At 35.1% G+C, this 23,649-nt stretch overlaps 2 long non-coding RNA genes across 4 annotated transcripts; one reads left to right on the top strand and one right to left on the bottom strand.

Moving 5' to 3' along the window:
* Positions 1-5,255: 5,255 nt before the first annotated feature.
* LOC149033226 (uncharacterized) lies at positions 5,256-18,065 on the bottom strand. Of its 3 annotated transcripts, XR_016175934.1 has the most exons (4): positions 17,588-18,065; positions 16,684-17,423; positions 8,802-8,921; positions 5,256-8,706 (listed from the first exon to the last, which is right to left on the bottom strand). It is a non-coding gene; the product is annotated as an uncharacterized LOC149033226 (long non-coding RNA). The 3 variants fall into 3 exon arrangements; XR_016175933.1 differs by having other exon boundaries at positions 16,684-18,065; XR_016175935.1 differs by lacking the exons at positions 16,684-17,423; positions 17,588-18,065 and adding an exon at positions 14,455-16,677.
* A 165-nt stretch (positions 18,066-18,230) lies between these two features.
* On the top strand, positions 18,231-20,316 carry LOC149033225 (uncharacterized). Its single transcript, XR_016175937.1, has 2 exons — positions 18,231-19,186; positions 19,365-20,316. It is a non-coding gene; the product is annotated as an uncharacterized LOC149033225 (long non-coding RNA).
* The last annotated feature ends 3,333 nt before the right edge of the window (positions 20,317-23,649 follow it).

Genomic DNA, 23,649 nt, shown 5'->3' with positions numbered 1-23,649 from the left:
TTGATAAAGTTAAGTTCTAAAATATAAGAAATAACCATAAGGTTAGATTTTTCGCAGTACTTCTTCGTGTCTCTTGGTACATCAAGGCAATATTTTTCACGACATCGAGCGTGCCCACTAACTTACCTCATACGGATCAGATAATGGCGGACATGGACCGGCCTCTGTCCATGGCTCGTGTTCCGCTGAAGTAGAACCCAGATCGCATAATACTAAGCAAAACCATATTCTCGTTCTATTTCTCCTTCTCTTGTTCTTCTTCTTCTTCATCATCATTCTCCTCTTTATCTTCCTTTTCTTATTTTTTATTCTTGTTTGTTTATTTGTCTTCTACTATCGGTCTTTTTCGCCACCCATTAAATTCGTGGTGTTGTGCTTGGGGGATCCTTTGAAAAGATTCTTTCGATCCCGTGGACAAGACTTAAATAAGACGTGGATAACGTATACGAAAGAAAGAAGAAAAAAGAAATAAAAAGAGAAGTTGTTCGACGAGAAATTAAACAGAGTCCGAAAAGAATTACGCGCCATCAAAATATCTATTTCTTTCAGAATTGGATTACACGTACGGAAAAATTTAACGTGCGACGTCTTAAGCACATTTTGTTGTTCGTATTAACGAGCGAACGAACGAACGAACGAACTAACGAACGGCCCCGATCTGTATGCGTATGTGTAAATCTACATGAAAAATAATCAAACGCTATAGATATATTTCATTGTAAATAAACGTGTGGAGTTAATCATTTCGATCCTAATGAATTTACTGAAATATCTAGAAATTTATTTTAACATACGCAGATAAATGTGTATATGATCTATATATATACAGATACTTTCAAAAAAAATTTAAAAAAAAGTAAATTTTCAAGGTCCGTCGGATATATAATCGTTGAATAATCGACTAGTTTATTTATTGCTTTTTAAACTGTTCCTTTCTCTCTCTCTCTCTCTCTCCCTCTCTCTCTTTCTCTCTCGGAACACACGTCCCACCCATCGCCGTTAATACGTTTTAATTGATTACAATAAAGTTCTTGTACGAGTGAGGGCGATAACGCTCTCAAATCGAATAGTTGCGTAATCGGGAGCCGACAAGTGTTGCATCCTCGTGTTATGTTGATAATACTTGCATATATATATATATATATATATACACGTATACGCATACATATATATATACACACGTAATAGCCGACGATCATCTTTAGTTAAAACGTTGTAGACAAATAATTCTTTGGCGTAATTTAGTTGAGTCGGATCCGTGTACGATTTACGACTATGTAAGGTGCGTTTCATTTACTTTACTGCTTATACACCAAAGGTGTATAAGCGACGATGAAAGAAAGAAATAAAGAGAAAGAAAAAGAGAGAGAGAGAGACAGAGTACAAGTCGGTTGTATTTTAGCCTTTTTAGTGGCTTCATGCCTGACTCGTTTGCCGGTATGTATAGATCCGTTTGCTGGATTATATTCAAATATTTAATTGCCAAGTTAGTGCGTGTTGTACTAACCTAATGAGCCGAACATTGAAGTTTCTTATCGATATTGTTAAAAATATGATAGAAATTGGTAAGAACTTAGTTGCTTTATACTGTCAGATTAATTCCAACCTAACGAAAATATAATCTCATATCGATCTGATCGGTATCTTAAATCTTTCCAACATAACAGATATGTTAGAGTGTTTAGGTTACATTAGAAGACGTATTTATCAAATATTATATAAAACTTTATAAATTCATAAAACATTCGTTTATACAAAACTTATCAAATAAAATTAATAAAGAAAGAAAGAAAGAAAAACCTTATTTTTAATTTTTAGTATTTCATCCTAACCCCACACAAATACGTAGTATAAATCGTAATTCCCATATTGAAACAAAGATCTCCCTAAGCGAGCTGTTTTATTAGCGGGTTTGAAAAAAAGGAACATGAATTTTGTCTTTCTATCCGACAAATCCCAATATCTTTAACACTGGCCCCTTCCTGCGAGCCCTCATCGAACTTTATATTAGTATTTTATATATGTATGTGTATAGTTTCTACTTATAACTAAGGTTATATATGTAAACTCGGACCAAATCGTTAAGCATTTTAAGCAAGATTTTCTACCGGTCGTAGAGGACCCCGACGCAAACAGAGTTAAATAAAAAAAAAAGAAATGAAATAATCGCCGGAATGCAGCTGGCTGACTGGTTCGTTGTAGTTAACGTTCACTAGAGGATTATAATTCACGCATGAATCTTATTCGACTCAGGAGGGGGTATTGGAGATACCGTGACTTAGAAAATCGAGAGACTCTCTTTCTTTCTCTTTGATAAGAAAAATATAAAATAAAATCAAAATGAATTTTTAGGAATGTAGAATGGAATATTAAAAGTAAAAATGAAATAGTAATTTTATATTAACAAAAGAAAAAAAAATGAAAGAAATATTATATAATCAAGAAAAAGAGAGAGAGAGACATTGCTCTAAGATATGGGTGTTTGAATGAAAAAAGGAAAAGATGGCGGCGGACATCATGAATCAGGTTTCTCGTAGAAAGTAACTCGTTTTTGCGAAGTCATACGGAACGGTAGCCGATGACGATGAGGATAGCCGATGTTTGAATATCGTTCAATTTTCAATTCGACGTGAAGACCTTGAAAGACGAAAAAAGAAAAGAAAGAACGAAATAAATAAGGTAAAAAAGAGGGAAAAATGGAAAACAGAAAAGAACAGAGGTAGAACAGGGAAGCAAAAAATAAACGCAGCTGGTACACAGCATGAGGGAATTGGACCAATCAGAAGCAACGAGCTCCAACATTCAAAGAGAAAAAGAGAGAGAGAGAGAGAAGCGCACTATTAATCCCGAGGGATTTGCTATGGGGTTTTTGCCTTCGTGATCCGTACTCAGGGTGGCGTTGCGGTCGGAGCTGCGGTTTGATTTATCTCGAACCGCTTCTCACGCAACCACGATAACTCACCGACCCTTAATTTCTATTTTTCACCCTCCCCCTCTCCTTTTTCCACCAACACGATCACCACCACCACCACCACCATCATCACCATCACCATCATCACTAATACCACCACCTTTTTTTACTCCTCCTCCTCCCCCTCTTCTTCTTCTTCTTCTTCTTCTTCCTCTTCTTCTCATCCTTACTACATACATTCTTTGCTGTTTCTTTATCGAAATCTACAAGACTAAACCATAAATGTGCATTTGCAATAATAATTAATTAAATATAATAATAAAAGAAACAAAAAGATAATACATAAAAGAAGGAAAGAGTGTGAGAAAAAGAGAGAGAGAGTTAACATTACGTAAAAATTAATTCAAAATAATCATCGGATAAACGTTGAGCTGTTTATTCAGTTGTCCCATCTCCGATAATACGATTTCGAAGACGTCCTAGAAATTGTGAAGAAGATTATCGAGGGGCTCCAAGTATATTCGCAAATTCATCGTCCTTCCTTTTCGTTCTTAATACTATTGAAGCACTGAATCTACACTATAAAGTTGTTGTTGCGGTATATCTGTTTCAATTCACTCGTCGATCATTCGAAGATAGCTATATTTTTCCTTTCTCTTTCCTTTTTTTTCTTCTTTTTTATACCGTCAAATTGCTAACATAGCGAGAAATCGATGATAAATTCATAATATATACATAAAAAACTATAAATGTTTAGATATAAATATCCAAACATTTTATTCGATAGTATAAGTAAGTAAATATAGTACTTCGCATACTCCATCAACATTAATTATCTCGTAGACGGTAGTAAACGGATGAATAGAAATATTTCAACATTACCCAATAAGACATCTTTCATCCTATGCCTGTTTTTCAATTACGTTACATTTAAAAACCCGTTAGATCGTGTATTAAAAACGTATATTATAAATAAAATCTGATAGTATCGATAAGTTATTATCTTTAGGTGGACTACACCTTAGAGAGTGTAGTGAAAAGGTAGGTAAAACGATAATTATAGATGGAAGATCGAATCGCCGATGGGGAAAAGAAAAAGAAAAAAGAAAAAAGAAAGAAGAAAAAGCGAGAGAGAGAAAGATCTTCAGTGAGAAAAGATGTTTTTAGTAGGTGGAGCCTGCAAGCTAGCCAGGGAGTGGCTCCTGAGGAACGTACGAGGGTAGTTAGTATATAGACAGGAAGTACGGTAGAGGGGCTGAAATGATTTAGGTTCTTCGTGTCGCTATGGCGTAGTTCGAGGGGGTCGATGCTCGATGGGGTGGTAAATGGGTGGGGGTCTGTTTGGAGTTAGTACGAGAAGGAAGAAGAGGAGGAGGAGGAAGGGAAAGAGGGTTTGTTTCAATATGAACCAGCTGGCGCCTCGCACGCGGATTATCGTTGATACCTATGTTCCATTTCGATGAAAACCGGCTTTACGTCCCACGTTTCGTCGCCTTTCAGAAAGAAAAAGAGAAAAAAAGTCGACGAGTTCGCGAAACGACTTTGTAAATTATATCGCGTGGTAAATCGGAGATCGTAGTGCACGTGCTGTGGTAAGTGGAAGTAGTAATAGTAGTAGTAATAATATTTCGTGTTTGATATTATTACTTAGTCACACTAACACACACACACGCATAGTATTAAGTAATAGAATTAATAGATATGTAATACTAATTTTTAGGTATTTTTTTATCACGGTAATTGTATGCTTTTTTTTCTTACAAAAATTAACACATTTTATTCAATGTTTTATCAGATGAAAATATAAAAATAGTATATAATATTGATTTTACTTCGTATTATAAAAAAAGAAACGAAAGAAAATTAAATTGTGGGCACTTTTGAAATATATAAAAATTCAGGTAGTAATAGAAGGTTCAAAGTTGATTCGGTGTTACGCGCGTGTCTTGCCAGCGGGACGCTAAGTTTTCGTGTCAAGGGACCAATCGATAGGATCCTTTTGAATTGACAATGATCAACCGGTCGGCTCATGGGACAAACGAAAACACGACTACCGCCTACTCACTAGATCGTTTTTATTTTCAACTCACATTGTCCTCTTTCTTGTTGTACTAGTAGTCGTTTTGGTCGTTTTTATCTTGTTCGTCGTTCTTCTACACCAATTTCTAAAGTTCCCGAGAGTAGTAAACGAGACAGTATTTACCAACTATAGAATAAAATCAGATTTGTACGTTGGTGACACCCTGCGAATTTGAACAATGAACAACAACGAGAATGAACAAACGCATGGGATAAGCGTAATAGATATACATGGGATAAAAGTAATAAATATACATGTGTGACTTTCGTTTACGTTTACGCATCTTTCAGGGATTTTTATTGTCAGCCCAACAGAAGATGATTATTATTGTTATTATTATTATTATTATTATTATTATTATTATTATTATTATTATTATTATTATTATTATTTTTCCTCTACTTCCTCGCTGTTGGACAAGATCTTTTATGTTATTCCTTTTGAAAAGAATATCATTGAGTCATCGTATAAACATCAAGATTTCTCACAAAATGATTCCGTAGATCTTTCATAAAAATGAATTAAAATTTAAATTTAAATCAAACTAAAAATGATAACCCCGAGTTTCTGTTCGTAAACTGTGAAAACAAAAGTCAATTTTGACGTCCTGTTTTCTATAAGAATCATTATCATGGGTCTTTTTTCAACGTCGGAAATACAAGAAAAAAAAAGGAAAAGATGAGAAGTTTCTTTTTATCCTAAAAATGCCGCCAGGAGAAGTCTCTAGACCTATTATGCCGACGATACTTAGCCTTTAGACACCTGGCAGCCTCGAAGCCTTCTTTCCCATCTTCTTCTTCTTCTTCTTACCTACAAAAAGTGTAGAATAGAAAATTATCTGAACGATTGAAGATGACACGTGGTCTCCGAAAGAAACCTCACAAATCACCATTCACTATTATTTCGATCCCTTCCTTTCTTTCATAGAACATAATTAACTGTAATCCCTCGTATGAGCATAATTCCCTATAAAAAAAACTATATTAAATATTATATTGAAATATTAAATACGGCTTATTCCAAAGATTCATACTTTTTGACGGTTCTCGTATAATAAAAATTTTTATTTTAACCTTGACAATTTAATTAAAGAATTGCGAATAATAGAAAATGGCGAATGAAGCAGATGGAAGTTATCAATAAATATAATATCATCCTGAACAAGAGCCATATGGACACAGTTTACTTTTCTAACAATAAACCAAAACCTACTAGAAATATACAAAATAGATTCTTTTAAAAACAATTATACATTTATAACAAAAACCGTAGTAAAAAACAATAAGTAACTAACTTACATATTCTTTGAACAACTCTACAGTAAAAAAAAATATACAAAATTCTTATAACCCTAATTTCGAACAATTTCAAAATACCAAACAAACGAACAAATAAAATGAAATAAATTCTCTATGTGTATGTATATGTTGTTGTTGGTAATCTTACTTGGTTTAAAATGGGGAAGCTCGGTGGCGCGTATAGCGGCTATCAGAAGCCGATTAGCTCGAGACTGTGTTAAATTCTCTGGTAGGCGCGAAGGACAGTGGCAGGGACGACGACGACGACGACGACGAGGTCGACGATGGCGATGGTGGTTCCAACGACGATGGTGGTGATGGTGGTAGTTGTATGCCGGTAGAGGCAAAACGGACGATCGTACTCGAGGACATAATTTACGCTTGGGAAAGGGCGAAGTAGCGACAGCATTAGTAGCTAAGTGGGACCCTACGTTATCCTATATCCCCAGTGAGGATTGCACCTTTGTGAGGGCTTACGTGCATGCCTGAATATACGTATATATATATATATGTGTGCGTGTATGTGTGTATCTCAGCTACTTTTCTCTGTGTTGATATATGTAGATATGCATGTAAGTATATACTTAAATATATCCATATACATATACATTTAAGTATATATATATATATATATATATATATATATATATTATGCATATATGGACGAATACTGTGGTTCGAGGCGATTCCTATCTGCAGTGGGCTACTCGCCACGATGGAGAACACCAAGAACCATTCAGATTACGATCTTCTACCCTAACCACCGAGACGAGAGCGAGCCTTAAAGGTAAAAAATGCTCGCGTTATCCACCTTCTCTTTCTTTCTTTCTTTCTTTCTCCTTTCCCTTTCTTTCCTTTCTTTATTTCTTTCTTATTGTTATTGCTTGTGGCAGCGTTATCATTGTCAGCGTCGTTATTGTTGCTGCTTCTTGACGCGCTTACGCGAAACTATACGACTTCGCACTCTTTCGTAAATGCACAGTATAATACGATGGGCATTACCATTCACAGTATAAAACGAGGCGCACGCAATAAATCAACGTATAACCAGACTTTCTTCCTTCTTCTTCTTCTTCTTCTTCTTCCTCTTACTCTTACTCTTACTCTTACTCTTACTCTTATTCTTATTCTTACTCTTACTCTTACTCTTACTCTTACTCTTACTCTTACTCTTACTCTTACTCTTACTCTTACTCTTACTCTTACTCTTACTCTTACTCTTATTCTTTTTTTTTCTTTTTTTCTTTTGCGATCAACGAAAATATTCTTCCTCGGGGCTACGTATTTACTCGAGATCTGTTACTCGCCGATCGCCAAGAATAACTTTGAAATCACGATCTATAGGCGTCGCATCTTTCGAGATTCGATATAACGAGGTTGCTTGGTTGCACGGTAGCACAAAGAGAGATCGATAAGTCGATGGATAGATAGATAGATCATACAGATTCTACGTTGATATCAACAATATCTCCTTAAATCGTATCAAAAGTAAATAAATAAGATTAAACAATTAATTAAAGATATTATTTCTCTATCAATAGTTAAGAGAAATTTCTGATACGAAATAATTATTTCTACAGCAACACAATTAATAATTACTTTCCAATGAAAATACGTAAAATAAATTTTCTATCATGTATTAAAAATATCATTATAAAAAAAATTAAAAATTAATATTCGCATTAAATAATCACTCGAAAACTGAACTAATAAAAAAAGTTTCACAATAACTATTATACTATCATTTCTTTTCAATGTCCTTATTTAATTTACTATACTTTTCTACATGATAACAAAAATCCATGTCACTTTACAACACAATTAAAAAATGAATAATAGAATAAATTTACTTTCATCATAAACTACATCAAAAAATATAATTATAAAGATCAATGCAGAGAGAACGATTTCGAAATAACTGAAGAATTCAATGGAATTTTTCTCTCTCTCTCTCTCTCTCTCTCTTTCTCTCTTCTTTCGAGACATAAACATTTCTAAACGCTGGTGTTTAAAACCGATCGGATATGGAGGCATCCGAATACATTAGGAAAAAACGAGCGGACATTTAGAAGACAACGACCAGTGTCGTGTGTATCTCTTCACAACCACTACCCTCCCCCCCTTCCTTAATCAGCCTCCCTTTTATAATTCCCCTCTCATCTTTCCTCCTTGTCTTCCTCCTGTTCACCAACCCTTGCTCTTTCCTTTCCTCGATTAATTAGACCCAAAATGGCCACCGTCGTTTTCTCACCGTTCTTCTCTTGGACCACCATTTTATCTAAGGTGTTTCAACGGTGGGATTCGACGTTAAGCGTCGAACGTGGTTGCTCGTAAAGTAGAGATAAGTCGCCGCCTACCAGAAAGGATCGCCGAAACGGCAGCAGCTGCATCGTAGATATTATGGCGCCGAAAGGAGGCTGGAAAAGATAAATCCTTTGAGATTAGATCATGGGTTCTGGCTCGAGTTTCAAACTCGAAGAAAGAAAGAAAGAAAGAATCGTCAATACTAAACTTTAAAAAGTTTAACTTCCAAAGTTTAACTCTTAATGATAGCAGCGGAACGTTTCCCTTGATAAATAAGTTTTCAATCTTGATTGTAATCATTTCAATAAATACGTTATTGATTACTCGACTGAAACAAATAAAGTAAAATTTTTAATCAATACTTGATCTTTGGAATGGTACGGTTTAATCTTTGATTAAAAATGTTAGAAAGAATAAATATCATTTTTAAATGTGTGTTTGACTAGAGCGACAAGTACGGACAAAATATGAACTAAAAGCGTGTTATGAGGTATTTCTATCCCTTCTCTTGAACCGTTGAAACAGTTGACAAGCATGAATTGATAATGAACCAAGATGAAATTATCTCATACCACTTAGGATTATTAAATTTCTTCAGAATAATTTATATGAAAAATAGGTAAGTCTTAATGTTTTTCTCATATTCGATTGACGTTAAATCCAATCTTTTTTACGCATAAAATAAATGTTTATCTCCTTCTTTCAAATGTATTCTAAATCACCAAAATCGGATCAAAATTGAGACCGTGAGAATTAACGGCATTAATCCTTCCTTGCAAAAGGATAGAAATGGAACACCCTTAAAAGAACTTTCCTAATGGGAAATCAGAAATGGATAATCCTCTAACTAGATGCAGTGGTACGAATACATATACAAACACATATACATTCATGCAAATATACTTTACACGGTTAATCACGATATTCTCATTCGTCGAACGTATCTGATTGGCATAGAAAGGAGCAAACGAAAGTGGAAAATATTTAACAACAAGTAAAGGAAAATACGGCTCTAATCTCATGACTCGTTTACAATCTAAAGTTAAAAGTGTGCTTACCAAATGGGAAACTTTGAGGCTTACGACGTGAGATGCTAATTTTCTCTCTCTCTTTCTCTTTTTCTCTCTTACTTCTCTCGTAATTACGGACAATTACGAGTTCATACGAGCGATTAAAACAAGCCCTTCACTCTAGGAGAAGCTCGTGTCCTGAGTCTAGTTCTACCCATACCGAGTGTTTACAAGCCGTTGAATATCGCGAAAATCGTGTTTACAACGGCATATAACGTTTCATTCCCTCGTAATCCTTATCGTAACATGCCGCATTAAGTATCGTGACAGGATATCAAAATATCGTTTAGAAAATCAACGATGACTTAAAGAATAATCTTCCATAAAAACAGAAAGAGAAAGAGAAAGAAAGAGAAAAAGAGATAGGAAACTGATCTTAGATGGAAAGAAAACGTAATTAAAACAAAATTATACTTAATCGATACAAATATTAAATAACTTAGAAAGTAAATGCCGTTTTAATTGATAGAAATAAATGGCACACAAACTGGTATGAACTTTCTTGGTTATTTAAAATCTAAATAGATCTATAAGAAAAATAATATTTACATCAAAAATCATAATGAATGTATCGAAATATTTGATTGTCCAAAAACTTTGTACCGATTAATATAATTTAAATAAAAGTGTGTATGATATATTAAAACGTTTCCTCCCACATGTATCGTTTTCAGTGCACGCTGGAACTCATTTCTACGCCAAATAATATTTTATCATTAAGGGTTCATTCTGGTTTATCATTTTGAAAAAATCAATTCTTTTTTTTTTGCATTTTTCGAAAGTAGACATATGTAGAATTATCATACAAAAATTTTAGAATGATCCGAGCAGTTTAAGTATATTATTTTGCAATCCAAATACATAGAGATATTACAGATAGAGGAGACAAACCATCTGCGGTTGTGTAAGTGGAAATGTCTCTGCATGAATATAGCAGCAAAAAACAAAAGGTTAATGTTGACCTGACAAAAACAGAATTACTTGAAAGATGTTTAGGTGGCCACACTCAAAATAATAATGAGTGCTTCAACAAATGCATTTGGGCTATAATGCCTAAACACCTATTTAATGGTAAAAAAAATTGTTGAAATAGCTTGTAAATTGGCATCTTGTATATTCAACGAAGGTTTTGATCCAATACTGAAAATAATGTACGTTTTGGGGATAAAACTTGGCCCTATCGCAGTCAATTACGCTAGTAACCGCGACAACACGCGTGTGCGCTCAACCAATCGTTTGAGCGGAGAATCTTTAAAAGAGGTCAAGACACAACGAAAAAAGGCTAGAGTGGAAAATAATGAGTATTTTGAAGAAGTAGAAGGCATACTGTATGGGGCAGGCATCGCAGAATAAGGTAAAGTCAGACTTTTTAAAAATTTGTTTAAAAAAAACTTTAAACGCGTTTTTCTCGAAACAACGTTTTTTCGGTTGGTGGGCATGATATCTCTGAAACTACTCTACCGATCGTTCTGAAATTTTAACCACATACTCTAAACATGAATGGCTATCTCGCATGCAATAACCAAGTCAAAATATTAATTTTTACTATATTTTTTTTACAAAAAAGTGCAAAAAAAATCAACGATTTTTTTTCGAAAAATGGCCGTCATTTTGTTTTGTTTGCATAAAAACTGATAGTTTTAGCATACCCGATAGCCACTGTCATACTAAATTTAAAACCGTTTAATTTTTTTGTTTTAGATCAACCGTTCTCAAATTTCGATGCCCGCCAACAGCATACCTACTTTTGAAGGGTTCACGTTTGTCAGCCATTTAGAATGTCAAAATATGTTAAAAACAATAAAAAAAAATTTTTTCTCGTACTTCTAGAGTGTATTTATCATACCCAACAACTTTCATATGTATATGTATCCTACAAAGCCTAAAAAAAATCGTGAAAATAGCCTTTTTTTCGTCGTAAGAACCAGAATGAACCCTTAAGTATATCATAATTGCTGAAATTACTTTGAACTGGATCACTTTTTAGCACCTCAAATACTTTTCCATTCTCTCCTCCATCCAAAAATTAGAAGGATACAAGGATTGATTAACAAGTTTTAAACCTCGACATATTTTTGCTTTTTTTTTTTTTAGTTAGTTCGATCAAAAAAAAATCGTTTCTTCCTTAAAACTTTTAAATCCAGCTACTTACAAATTCAAAGATATCATCTCGTATTAAAATAGGAACGAAAGAAAAGCATCGATATTGAAGGAATAAGAATTAAATAAGAATAAGAAGAATAAGTAAAAAAAAAAGATAATAAAACTGGAGAAAAAGGTAGGTAAAAGAGGCATGCATGGTGGCTACGAACGTAGCGAAGAAAACGAAATAATTGCCTTCTTAAAGTGGCACGAAGGCACATAATTTCTCACGAAAGGGGCAAGATTCTCTGGAGCGAGCAAGCGAACGAACGAACAAGCGAAAGAAGGAAAGAAAGAAATAAATAAAGAAGAAGGAGAAGGAGAAGAAAGAGAAGAAGAAGAAGAAGAAGAAGAAGAAGAAGAAGAAGAAGAAGAAGAAGAAGAAGAAGAAGAAGATGGCTTCGCGGTAAAGAGGGACCAATTTCGTTGCTAAAAGGGACGAGTATAATAATGCAATTATTGGCGCTCCATCTCTCTCTACGTCTGCATGCATGTTGTGCATGCGCCTCAGAACGGCATTCTTATTAGCAGGCAATATTTTAATCTCAAATTGGATCTAATAACGTTCGTAATTCGCGTCAGCCCCAATGGTCTCATCTTTTTTTTTTATTAATCTTTCTTGAACAAGTAACTTTTCTTACCCCGCGTCGATTATTCTAATATACTCAACAATTTTTTATTTTAATATAAATGTTCCGTTAATCTCGATTAACGTGATATCATTTTCTATTGTCGATATTCAAAAGAAACAAAAAATTATTATTTACAAACAAATGTAATTATACAATAAATTCGACGACGGAGAGGTAAAGGATAGATGGATCGTAAAGGTTAAAGAGAAAATCACTCAATCTTTGCGAATCGATTTATCCGATTGAATCGTTCGGTAAATAATCATCCCTATAATTCGCGCTAAGTATCACCGAGTCGGATCTCCCTGACAAATGATAGCCATGTTAACGTTAAAAACGGATAATGAAGAGTCTCTCTAACTCACTCTTTCCCTCTCTCTCTCTCTCTCTCTCTCTCTCTCTCTCTCTCTCTCTTTCCCTCTCTAGTTCTTTCTCTTATATAAGAGAGAGCACCAAATTTGAACGTGCGTTCGTGCATTTGGATGTTTTACCACGATGTCATCTGCGGTTGAGAAAAGGAAAGAAGATGAAAGAAAGAAAAGAAGAAGAAGAAAAGGAACACAGGAGAGAAAGAGAGAGAAAGAGATTTCTTCAGGTACGCGTTCATCTCGACGAGATCTCGAGGGCGTGACGAGATACGAGAGGCAGAGTTAAGAAAATAAAAGAAAAGATTAAAAGAAGAAGAAGAAGAAAAAAAAAAGCAAAAACTGATTGCAGGTACCCACGAGCAGCACTCAATTCAGATAATGGAATGACTTGATCGTACTACCACCACCTTCACCACCAATACCATCACCACCAGCATCACCACAACAAGCATCGCCATCAGCTTCGTCTTCGCGCGTATACCGTCCATCAGCCTCAAGGCCTTTTACCCAGGTCGGAATAAATTGGCATGCAGGGTGCGGCATTTCCAACCAGCTTACGCCGATTCCGTGCTTGTATTATACCACCTAAGTATCGGCGATTGGTATCCCATTTAAAGTTGCTTTCGTTCTCATTAAAACCACGCCGCGATCTAACGAAACGCATTTATTACCTTCTTTCTCTTCTTCTTCCACCCCCTCCACCTTTTTTTTCTTTTATTCTTTTTCTTCTTCATTTAAAAGTCGTTTTTCCATCTTCAGATGCATGTACGTAGGAACGAACTACGAAACAGGAATTTTTCCTTTCGAAATCGCACGGATGCGTGTTTATGTGTGTTTATATGTAGAAAAAGAGGAAAGAACGAAAGAATTTATCTACGGTCATAAAAAGAAACGGAAAAGAATTTTTGTCCCAGATTAGAAAATACTTTTAGCGCGGAATCATCCTAAGAAATTTTACAAGACACCAATAAAATAACCTCTGCTTGGTAACTCTTCCACCATGCCAGAAGGCATATACGTAATAATATATACACATGTACACACGCATACACAATAACAATACAGTGCAATACAGACAAACTGAAATTAATAAGAGCAACTTCTTATTTTCGCTCGAGGATCATTCCAAGTTGGAACTATGAATCTTCTCTTTTGCAGATCCTCCTCCTCCTTCCTCTTCCTTCAACTCCTTCCTTACAAAATTCTATACACTACACCTCAGACACACTCTGTTATTGCATTTCATTTTACTTATGTACTCTTCAAAGTAAGAATCATTTAGCATCGCTTTATGAAAAAAGAAACAACAGCACCCTTAAAAAAAAGAGGGGTTGCTGTATCAAGAAGACAATGTGGTTTAAATTTGAAATCTAATAAAAAGTGGAAGATGAGCTGGCAAAAATCATTCGACCAGGATGAAAACTAATTCGTGATCGTGCCTGGTGGTGTTAAACGAAATAGAACGAAAAACAAAAAGAAGGAAACAAAAAATTACAGTGTATGAGAGCAAGAGAAAGAGAGAGAGAGAGAAGGATAAAAGCTTAAAAAGCGCAGCGTGGCGATGGCGGACGGAACGATCTAACTCGGCTTAACTACATAACTACATCTTTCTTTTACGTTCCACCCGAGTAGGGCCCGCGGCCACTTACCTTCTTCACCCTTTGCCAGCTTCGCCCTCTGTTCTTTCCTTTCTCTCTCTCTCTATCTTTCTCTCTCTCTCTCTCTCTCTCGTTCTCTTTCTTTCTTTCCTCATCCGTACAACTTTGTCTTCTCCTGTTTTCTCCCTCTTCTCTTCTTTCTCATCAGCCGTCCTCCCCTTCCCCACCCTACGCCCCCACCCTTAATACATCCGCGCTATATCTATCTTTCCCTCTTCTTCTTTCACCTTCTATGATCATCCTCTCTCGTTCATTCTTTCTTTCTTTCTTTCTTTCTTTCTTTCTTTCTTGCTCTCTTTCTCTCTTTCTCTTTCTTCCTTGCCTGCTTTCTCTGTCTTATTCGTTCAAACTGTCTTCCTTCCTCGTTCGTTGCACCGCCTTTCTGCGTTACGGTACGATCCAGCGGAGTCGTCGGCACAGAAAAAAGGCGGCCCTAAAAGAACTTCATATTTTTTATGCCCTGACAGCGACTTGGGTGGTCCAAAATGGCCGCTCAATGATGTAATATAGTGTTCTCGCTACGAACCATCTCTCTTTCTCTCTCTTTCTCTCTCTCTCTCTTTCTCTCTCTCTCTATCACTTGCTTTCTTTCTTTCTTTCTCACGTCTTTCAAAGAAAAGATACTCAGAGTGAACGAGTTTTAAAAATGTGCAAACATTCTTCTTTTCCCTTTTTTATTTTCGCCCTCTCCCCTCTCCTTCCAATTTCCACACTTCCCGAAAACGCATGAATTTTTAACTGATTTTCTAATACTTCTTTTGATGTTCATGATTTAGAATGAAATTGATGAAATTAGCGAAAATAGAGTACTAGGAATGTGTACATACATAGTTAGAGGTTAAGAGCCAAAGATGCTTTTGTGGACCAAGATCAAACATGTTGCCTTCCGGCGACGGACGATAATTGTCGGCCGCGCGTGGATGCTTTAATAGTATAGGTATACCAAGGCGCGAACTCTTGTGTAACATCAATAACGACGGAGAACGTATTAATATTTTGTCGAGATAGTTAAGTTTTACGTTGCTTAGAGAACAATTTTTTACGATAATTCTAATAAAAATAACAAAAATTATATGTGTTTGAAAATAAATTCGCTGTAATTTAATTGAATATGAATTTAAAACAATAAGAAAAGTATTTTTGTTATCATAAATTAAAAATGCGAACCATTTTAATGGAACTATCAGTAAGCATTCTTTTCTTTTCCTTTTTGTTTTAAATGAAAATTACATCATGTTAAAGTGTTGATTAATCATGATTACTCATATTTGCTCCCTGTTTTCAGGTATACAAACTGTTTATATTAATAATTATTAAAATATAAAATACATGAATATTGGTCAACAATACATTAAAATATTTCAATAATTTATGTTTTTTGGTATTTTTAAAAACAGATATAATTATTGATATTTTCAATTTGAACCTTTCCTGAGCTTTGTAAAATTTAGATGAACACTTCCGAAATGATTTCTAAGAGGAATAAGCCGTATCCGATCGGTAGAAATCGTATTGAAGTCGGCTCGACACTACCATTTGCGGTACTTCACCAATTCCACGCCCATCCGAAAGTTTTACGAGCCTTAGGAGGTAAGCCCTTGGTTCGCCGAGCTATGTTTATACGCATCGGGTATCGGGCATCGGGAAATCTTGGTTAAGTTTGTGCGCTACGGTAAGCTACGGAAACCGCAATATTCTTTCCTCCTCCTCCTTCTTACCTTTGCCAACAAAAAGCTCTAAAACCCCAAACCCTTAAAAAGATCGTAACCGTTGCATCAAAGGGGCCACCACCACAGGGACGAATTAGGATGAAACGTCGAAATGGGCGGAAAGCGGAAAGACGGCCTAAACCTTTCTCGAAAATGGCGCTAAAATCGTCCCACGAACGATATTATTCGGTTTTAGTTGAAAACGAATTTTATGACCATCTATAATATCTTAAGGAAAAGAAAAAGAAGGTGGCCAATTTCGATTTCCGGTAGAGACGAGATAAAGAGAAACCAATTTCAAATGTGGCGCCAAGAAGTGATGCATTAAAATTGCAAAATTTACGAGAGAGTAATAATTAATAATAATTTTTAATAATGATTGAAATAATAATTATATCTATAGCGTAGCAAAGAAAGAAAAGAAAGGAAAGCAAGAAAAAAATGTATAAGAAAGATAAAGAAGTACAGAAGCGTATAGCGCTGAAAGCGATTGGTCGACGCCATTACTTACACCGTTCGCGCCTGCCACATGGCTCGATGGGTCCAATCTTTTCCGCGCCTCCTCCTCCTCCTCCTCCTCCTCCTCCTCCTTCTTCTTCTTCTTCTTCTTCTTCTTCTTCTTCTTCTTCTTCTTCTTCTTCTTCTTCTTCTTCTTCTTCTTCTTCTTCTTCTTCTTCTTCTTCTTCTTCTTCTTCTTCTTCTTCTTCTTCTTCTTCTTCTTCTTCTTCTTCTTCTTCTTCTTCTTCTTCTTCTTCTTCTTCTTCTTCTTCTTCTTCTTCTTCTTCTTCTTCTTCTTCTTCTTCTTCTTCTTCTTCTTCTTCTTCCCTTACAGAAAACACTGAACTTCACGGAAGTGCTATTCGTGTCAACTGTATCGCATACATTCTGAAATTCTCTGAAATTCTCGCCTCCTCCAGACACTTCTTTCTGTCAACGAAGCATGAAACAAAAGAATCGAGACTGTCTCTCTTTGTAGATATCTGACTTTATTAAGACGTTACCAGTAACGATAGCGCGACAATGACGACGATAACGACGAGGACGTAGGAAAAATTCTTCAAGCAATACGACACATTATCTGATATCTCCACATACGTCTTCGACTTGACAGTCGATCGTTAAGAGAAATCAGAATCAGAAGTCCTAAGGAAGAAATCCTTCAAAGCTTCGTAAATTCTCATTCCTTAATCTTTTTGAAACGTCTTACTTTATGTGTCATTCCTCAATTCTCCAACCCAACTTTCATTTGACCTACAAAGTGGGGCAGCTATTTAATAAATACTTAGTTTTCGACCAAAAATTATTTTTTCATCAGAACAAAAGAAAAAAAATAAGAAAAAGTATTACGAGAATTTTATTTCTCTTCCCGCGACCAACGTTCTGCTGCTTCTTCATTACGTGACAAAATTACCAACCTTTTCTTGTGAGCAATAACCGTGGATTTGGATAAGTCCAACCAGATGTCACCGAAGAAGCGTCATATACGCGACCGCAATTTCAAATATTAGCACGAATCTCACGACGAATAAAGCGAATGGGAACAAGAGAATCCCTCCCCCGCCCCCTGGTTCGTAATATCACGCTTCTTCTTTTTCTTTCTTTATTTTTTTTCTTTTTTCTTTCCCCTCGAAGCTTTTCCGCAGACGACACGTGCGCGAAACGACTTAAATAAAACTTTCACCGTGCTTCGACAGCATCCGAACAAAAGTCATTTTCCAAAATTGTCAATATCGATAAGTACGTATATGTACATGTATTTTCTATGTGATTCATGATTCCTATTATTACGAAGTAAATAATTACAATATATCTTCGATTGGTAATACAAATTTTAATATTACAAAAAATATTGGGAACATTTTTTTTACGAAATATTGTCCGATTTTAACAATAATTTACTTTAATTTTATATATATTGTATAATTTTATATGTATACTATATGCTTAATAAATTATTTTTAAATTGATACGATATATATATAAAATATATAAATAAATATATAATATATACTATATAATATATATATATATAAATAACATACAATAAAAAAAAAATTATTAAGCAGCATAACTTCAATATTTAGCAAATACTGCTTACATCTAGGGGTACTATGAATTCTACCACTACAAAGAATGCAAAAGTACATAGAAGCTCACAGTAAACTTTTGTTCTAACCAGATTCATCTTAGTTACAACCGGAACCACCAGTAGGCGATAGTAGGTAGAAAAGTGTAGCGGACGCGTATCTACAGTCACGCCTCTGCGGGCCGCTTATACAACTATATCTCAAGTGATAAGACAGACCAACAACACATAAAACAATGAGAACAATAGTTAATGGTATTATAACACTACACGACTCACAACGCTTTGTACTCACCACGTATTCCAAAAACTTATTTCAACTACTTATTATACTTATTTGATACAGTTTTATTAATAAAGTTTTCTATATACGTTAACCATTTTTGTATATCTTTTATCTCGTGGTATTAGTAAGCAGTAATACCACAAAAGTATATTCTCTGATAGTACATATTATACCGTTCTTTGGTAGTATACCGTCATCGCATTAAGTACCTACTATCGCCCACTGGTGATTCCGGTAGTAACTAAGATGTATCTGGTTAGAAAAAAAGTGGATTTGTGAGCTTCTATGTACTTTTGTATTTTTTGCCAAAACAAATGGTCATTCGATAATACATTCATGATTCGGAAGGAAACATCCGCGGTAAAAGACATTAGGTTCATAAACGAAAGATTAAAATTGCTCGTATTGCAGAGTCGATGGTACAAGATCGCGATAATTATAATAATGCACACGCCGACAGAAGATAAAGAGGACAAAATTAAAGATGGATTCTACGAAGAACTCGAGCGCGTCGTGGATCAGTTACCGAAAAAATATATGAAAATAGTCGTGGGGGATTTTAACACGATAATCGGTAAAGAGAATATTTTTAGACCAACGATTGGACCCGAAAGTCTACATGAGGAAAGCAATGATAACGGAGTAAGGGTAATTAATTTCACGACCGGAAAATATCTTATCATTAAGAGCATGTATTTTAAATATAAAAACATACGTAAACAAACCTGGATTTCCCCAAATGGAAATACGCGTAATCAAATAGATCACGTTTTGGCGGATAAACGGTATGGCCTAACACGACATACTCGATGTCATATAGGGGGGCGGATTGTGACTCGGATCACTTTTTGATTATAACTAGAATGAGGGAACATATCTCCGTAAATAAGACTAATGGACAGAGGATAAGAAATAAATGGATAAACGTACAAAAGCTTACTGAGAGAAAAAGCGGAACAAAGTACGTGGCTAAAGTAACGAACAGACTCGCGTTCGCAAAGGAAATTGATGAATCAGAGGACAGTACAGATAAAAAATGGGAATACATACACTATGCGATAATTAAAACGACAGAGGCCACCGTTGGTTTATGTAAAAAAAAGAAAGACAAACCGTGATTCGACGAAGAATGCAAGATAGCCGTCGAAGTTCGAAACGAAGCGCAGATCACGTGGCTAACCCAAAACACGGATATAACGCATGACAAATTTTGTAATATTAGGTAAGTGGCGCGTGATTTGATAAAAAACTAGAAGCGAAATTCCTTAAACAAATAATAAAAGAAATAGACGAAAATTGCCAAAGCAGTAATGTCCGTGGGATGTACGCTGGGATAAATAGACTCAGAAAGAGATTCCAAGCTAGGACGGATCTAGTGAAAGATGCGAACAACAATTTAGTTTCGGATGCAACGGGGATATTGAACACGTGGAAAAATTATTTTGATCGATTATTAAAAGTAGAATCCGAGAACGACCGGGAAACAGAGAATTGTGAGTTTCATACAGCGGAACCTATGGTTAGTGAACCAACTATGTTAGAGGTAAAAAGCGCGATTAAAAAACTAAAAAATCATAAGACACCGGGTAACGACTCGATTCCTGCGGAGCTAATAAAATGGAGAGGGGGAAATAGATTGATCAAAGAAATTTTTTAACTAATCAAATTAATATGGAGCAAGGAAACATTGCCGGAATAATGGAAAGAGTCGATTATAATCCCAATCTTTAAAAAGGGAGACAAAATGGATTGTAATAATTACCGGGGTATTTCACTTCACTACCAACGTGTTACAAAATATTATCAAATATCTTACTAGCTAGGATAGTACCGTATGCGGGCGAGATAATAGGAGATCATCAGTGCGGTTTTAGGAGAAATAGATCGACTACAGACCAAATCTTTGCTATTCGACAGATTTTGGAGAAAAAATGGGAATTTAATCAGCCGATACACTAACTTTATATCGATTTCCAAAAAGTGTACGATTCAATAAAACGAGAGAAAATATTCGAAATTCTAATACGACAGGGAATACCAAAAAAGCTGTTCAATCTGGTTTAAGTTTGCTTAAGGGAAACTAGGGGTAAAGTGAGAATAGGTAATCAAATGTCGAAAACTTTTAGCATGCATAGCGGGTTAAAACAGGGAGACGCACTGTCACTTCTTTTGTTCAATTTAGTACTGGAATTTGCTGTCAAAGAACTGCAGAAAAGTAAAGATGGTCTGCAGTTGAACGGGACAACGCAACTGTTGACATACGCGGACGATATTACTTTGTTACAATAAAGAGATATTAGTTAATAAGGCAAAAACACTAATAGATAAAAAAAGGAACTGAGGCTGCAAATAAGCGTGGAAAAAACCAAATATATGGTTACCGATAGAATTAAGAATGTGCGTAATATTGGAACTTTGGTTGTCTGGGATAAAATTTGTGAACGGGTCAACAACTTTAGGTATTTAGGATCGATCATAAACCAGACGAACGAAATAAACGAGGACCTTAAGAAAAAAATCAATTTAGGCAATCCATACTTTTATTCGGTCAATAAATTATTCAGCTTGCGATTGCTGTCTAGGCGTTTAAAAATCAGGATATACAGGACAATCATCTTACCGGTAGTTCTTTATGGTAGCGAAACTTGGTCACTTACGTTACGGGACTAAAAGGGTTTTCGAAAACAAAGTTCTTCATAAAATCTTCGGTGCAAAACGCGATGAGGAAACGGGCGAATGGAGAAAACTCCATAACGTTGAAGTACATTGATTGTACAGCAAACCGGACATTATCAACGTCGTAAAATCATGCCGATTAAGATTGACAGGTCACCTGGCGCGTATGGGGAAAGAACAAACTGTGCATAAAATACTGATCGATATATACTAGGAGGTGGGAGGACAATATTAGGAGGAATCTTAACACAAAACCTACCATGAGCGGTCAAATGACCGTTTTTGAAATTTCGTTTAGAATTTCTCGTATACAACTTTACTGTATCACCATGTAGCTTATTGACTTTTCCTATAATATACATACAACCCATTTTTCAATATTCATAACTTTATGGTTTACTTTCCGAAAAAAATGTATACCTTATCTAGTCTACCACGAGCGGTCATTTGACCATTTAAACAATTCATGTTATATACGACTATATTCTTCGGAAAACGCACCCCTGAAATTGTTTTACGAGTGTACAATGTAATTGTGGATCTACAGTGTAGACAATCATGGAATAAGAAATGGGGTCCGCCATTTTTCTCGAAAACTAAGAGCCTGAATGGCTCCACAGAAATCATGAGATTTATTCGGTTTAACAACAAATATCAACGAAGCTAACGCTTACAAAACAATAAGTTCGCTTTGATTTCTGAAGTTTAATACAAATTTATCGAAAACAGTCAAAACTGTTATAAACCAGGAGCATATCTTGCTATAGATGAATAATTGTTTCCTACAAAAGCACGTTGTAAATTTACTCAATACGTGCCCAACAAACCGAACAAATTTAGCATAAAATTCTAGTTAGCTTCCGATGTAAGTAGTAAGTATATAGTAAACGGCTTTCCATATTTGTGCCTATAATTATGAAAGTGGTTAAAGTCATATATCTCTTGTTTCGAGATATTTAAAGATTTATATTTGAACACTCTATATGAATTCTATAAAATATTGAAATAACAAACATTATCTAACGATTCATTTTTGATAATATAGTGAAAATTACATTGAACTTATTTAATTTAAAATAATTATGGGCACATTTGAGAAAAGATGAAGGGAGAGTATCATCGGTCCCACTTGGGGAGTTTGTAACTTTTAAATTAGCAGAACCATATATGGGCAATAGGAGAAATATAACTGACAATTTTTTACAAGCGCGTCATTAGCGAGTAAACTTCTTGCAAAAAAAACTACGCTTGTTGAAACAATCCGCAGAAATAAAAGAGAACTACCAAAATTAGCGAGACAGGTAAAGGATAGTATAACAACAATAGTATACAAATCGAAAGATTTTATTCTTTCAATTTATAAAGTTAAATCCAATAAAAAAGTATTTATACTTAGTTCAATGTATTCATCCGTTGAAATTGAAAAAAGTGACACCCATATATCAGAGACAATTAGATTTTACAATAGCACAAAGTCTCACTATTAAACGACACCATATTCCGAAACAAGCACCTAAGAATAGATGCAAAAGCGCGTATATACAAAACCGCTATAAGGCCTATACTAACATATGTGGCAGAAACAAGACCTGAAACATCTAAAACACGTCAAATCATGGAAGCAACTGAAATAAAGATAGTTCGTAGAATAGCTGGGAAATCACTATGGGACAGAGTAAAAAGCGAAGGCCTTAGGAAAGCATGCCAGATCGAGAACATCAACGACTGGTTATTAAGCAGAAAAGTTGAGTGGAATGACCACATCACTCGCATGACTGATGACCGAGTGGTCAAAATATCCCGAGATAAGTCACCATCGGGGAGACAAAGCGTTGGAAGACCTCGAAAGCGCTGGAGCGACAGTCTGACTATATAAAGCGCGTCGCGATGAAGAACAGGCATTGTGCCTACTTGAAAGAGAGAAGAAAAAGAATAGCACAAAATTCGGTGTAGATGTAATCAACCAAATGGCCAGAAAATATAGTGTAAAATCTAAATGTCAAAGATGGCCTTTACAGGTATTTTTCAATATCTTAGATTTAACCGGGATAAATACTTGGATTTTTTATAAAGAAACGACGGATGAAGAAATATCGAGGCAAGAATTTTTATTTCAATTGGCAGAAGAGCTTTGGACCGAATATCAGAAAAAGAGAAAGCTAAGCAAAGAATGTTCATCAAAAACAATAATAAACACAGCTACAAATTCTTCTGAACAGAAATCTTATCAAATAAGATATTGTAAAGTCAATAAGACTAACAAAACTGTATAAAAAATAAAAAATACGTATGTGGAAAATGTACAATACAAAATGCTGTAATTTGTAAAAAAATGTGCTGAAAATGCATAAAGCTAAATAAAACTTTTTAAATAGAAAAGCGGGGAGCAGGTTTTTATTGTAGCACTAGAAAAATATTTTCTTATATAT

The sequence above is a fragment of the Polistes dominula genome, unplaced genomic scaffold (genome assembly GCF_049000335.1).
Source record: "Polistes dominula isolate Pdom_NZ unplaced genomic scaffold, Pdom_raw_medaka contig_15, whole genome shotgun sequence".
NCBI lineage: Eukaryota > Metazoa > Arthropoda > Insecta > Hymenoptera > Vespidae > Polistes > Polistes dominula.
Note: the sequence above shows the minus strand (reverse complement) of the source record. Positions and strands in the feature narration are given on the sequence as shown.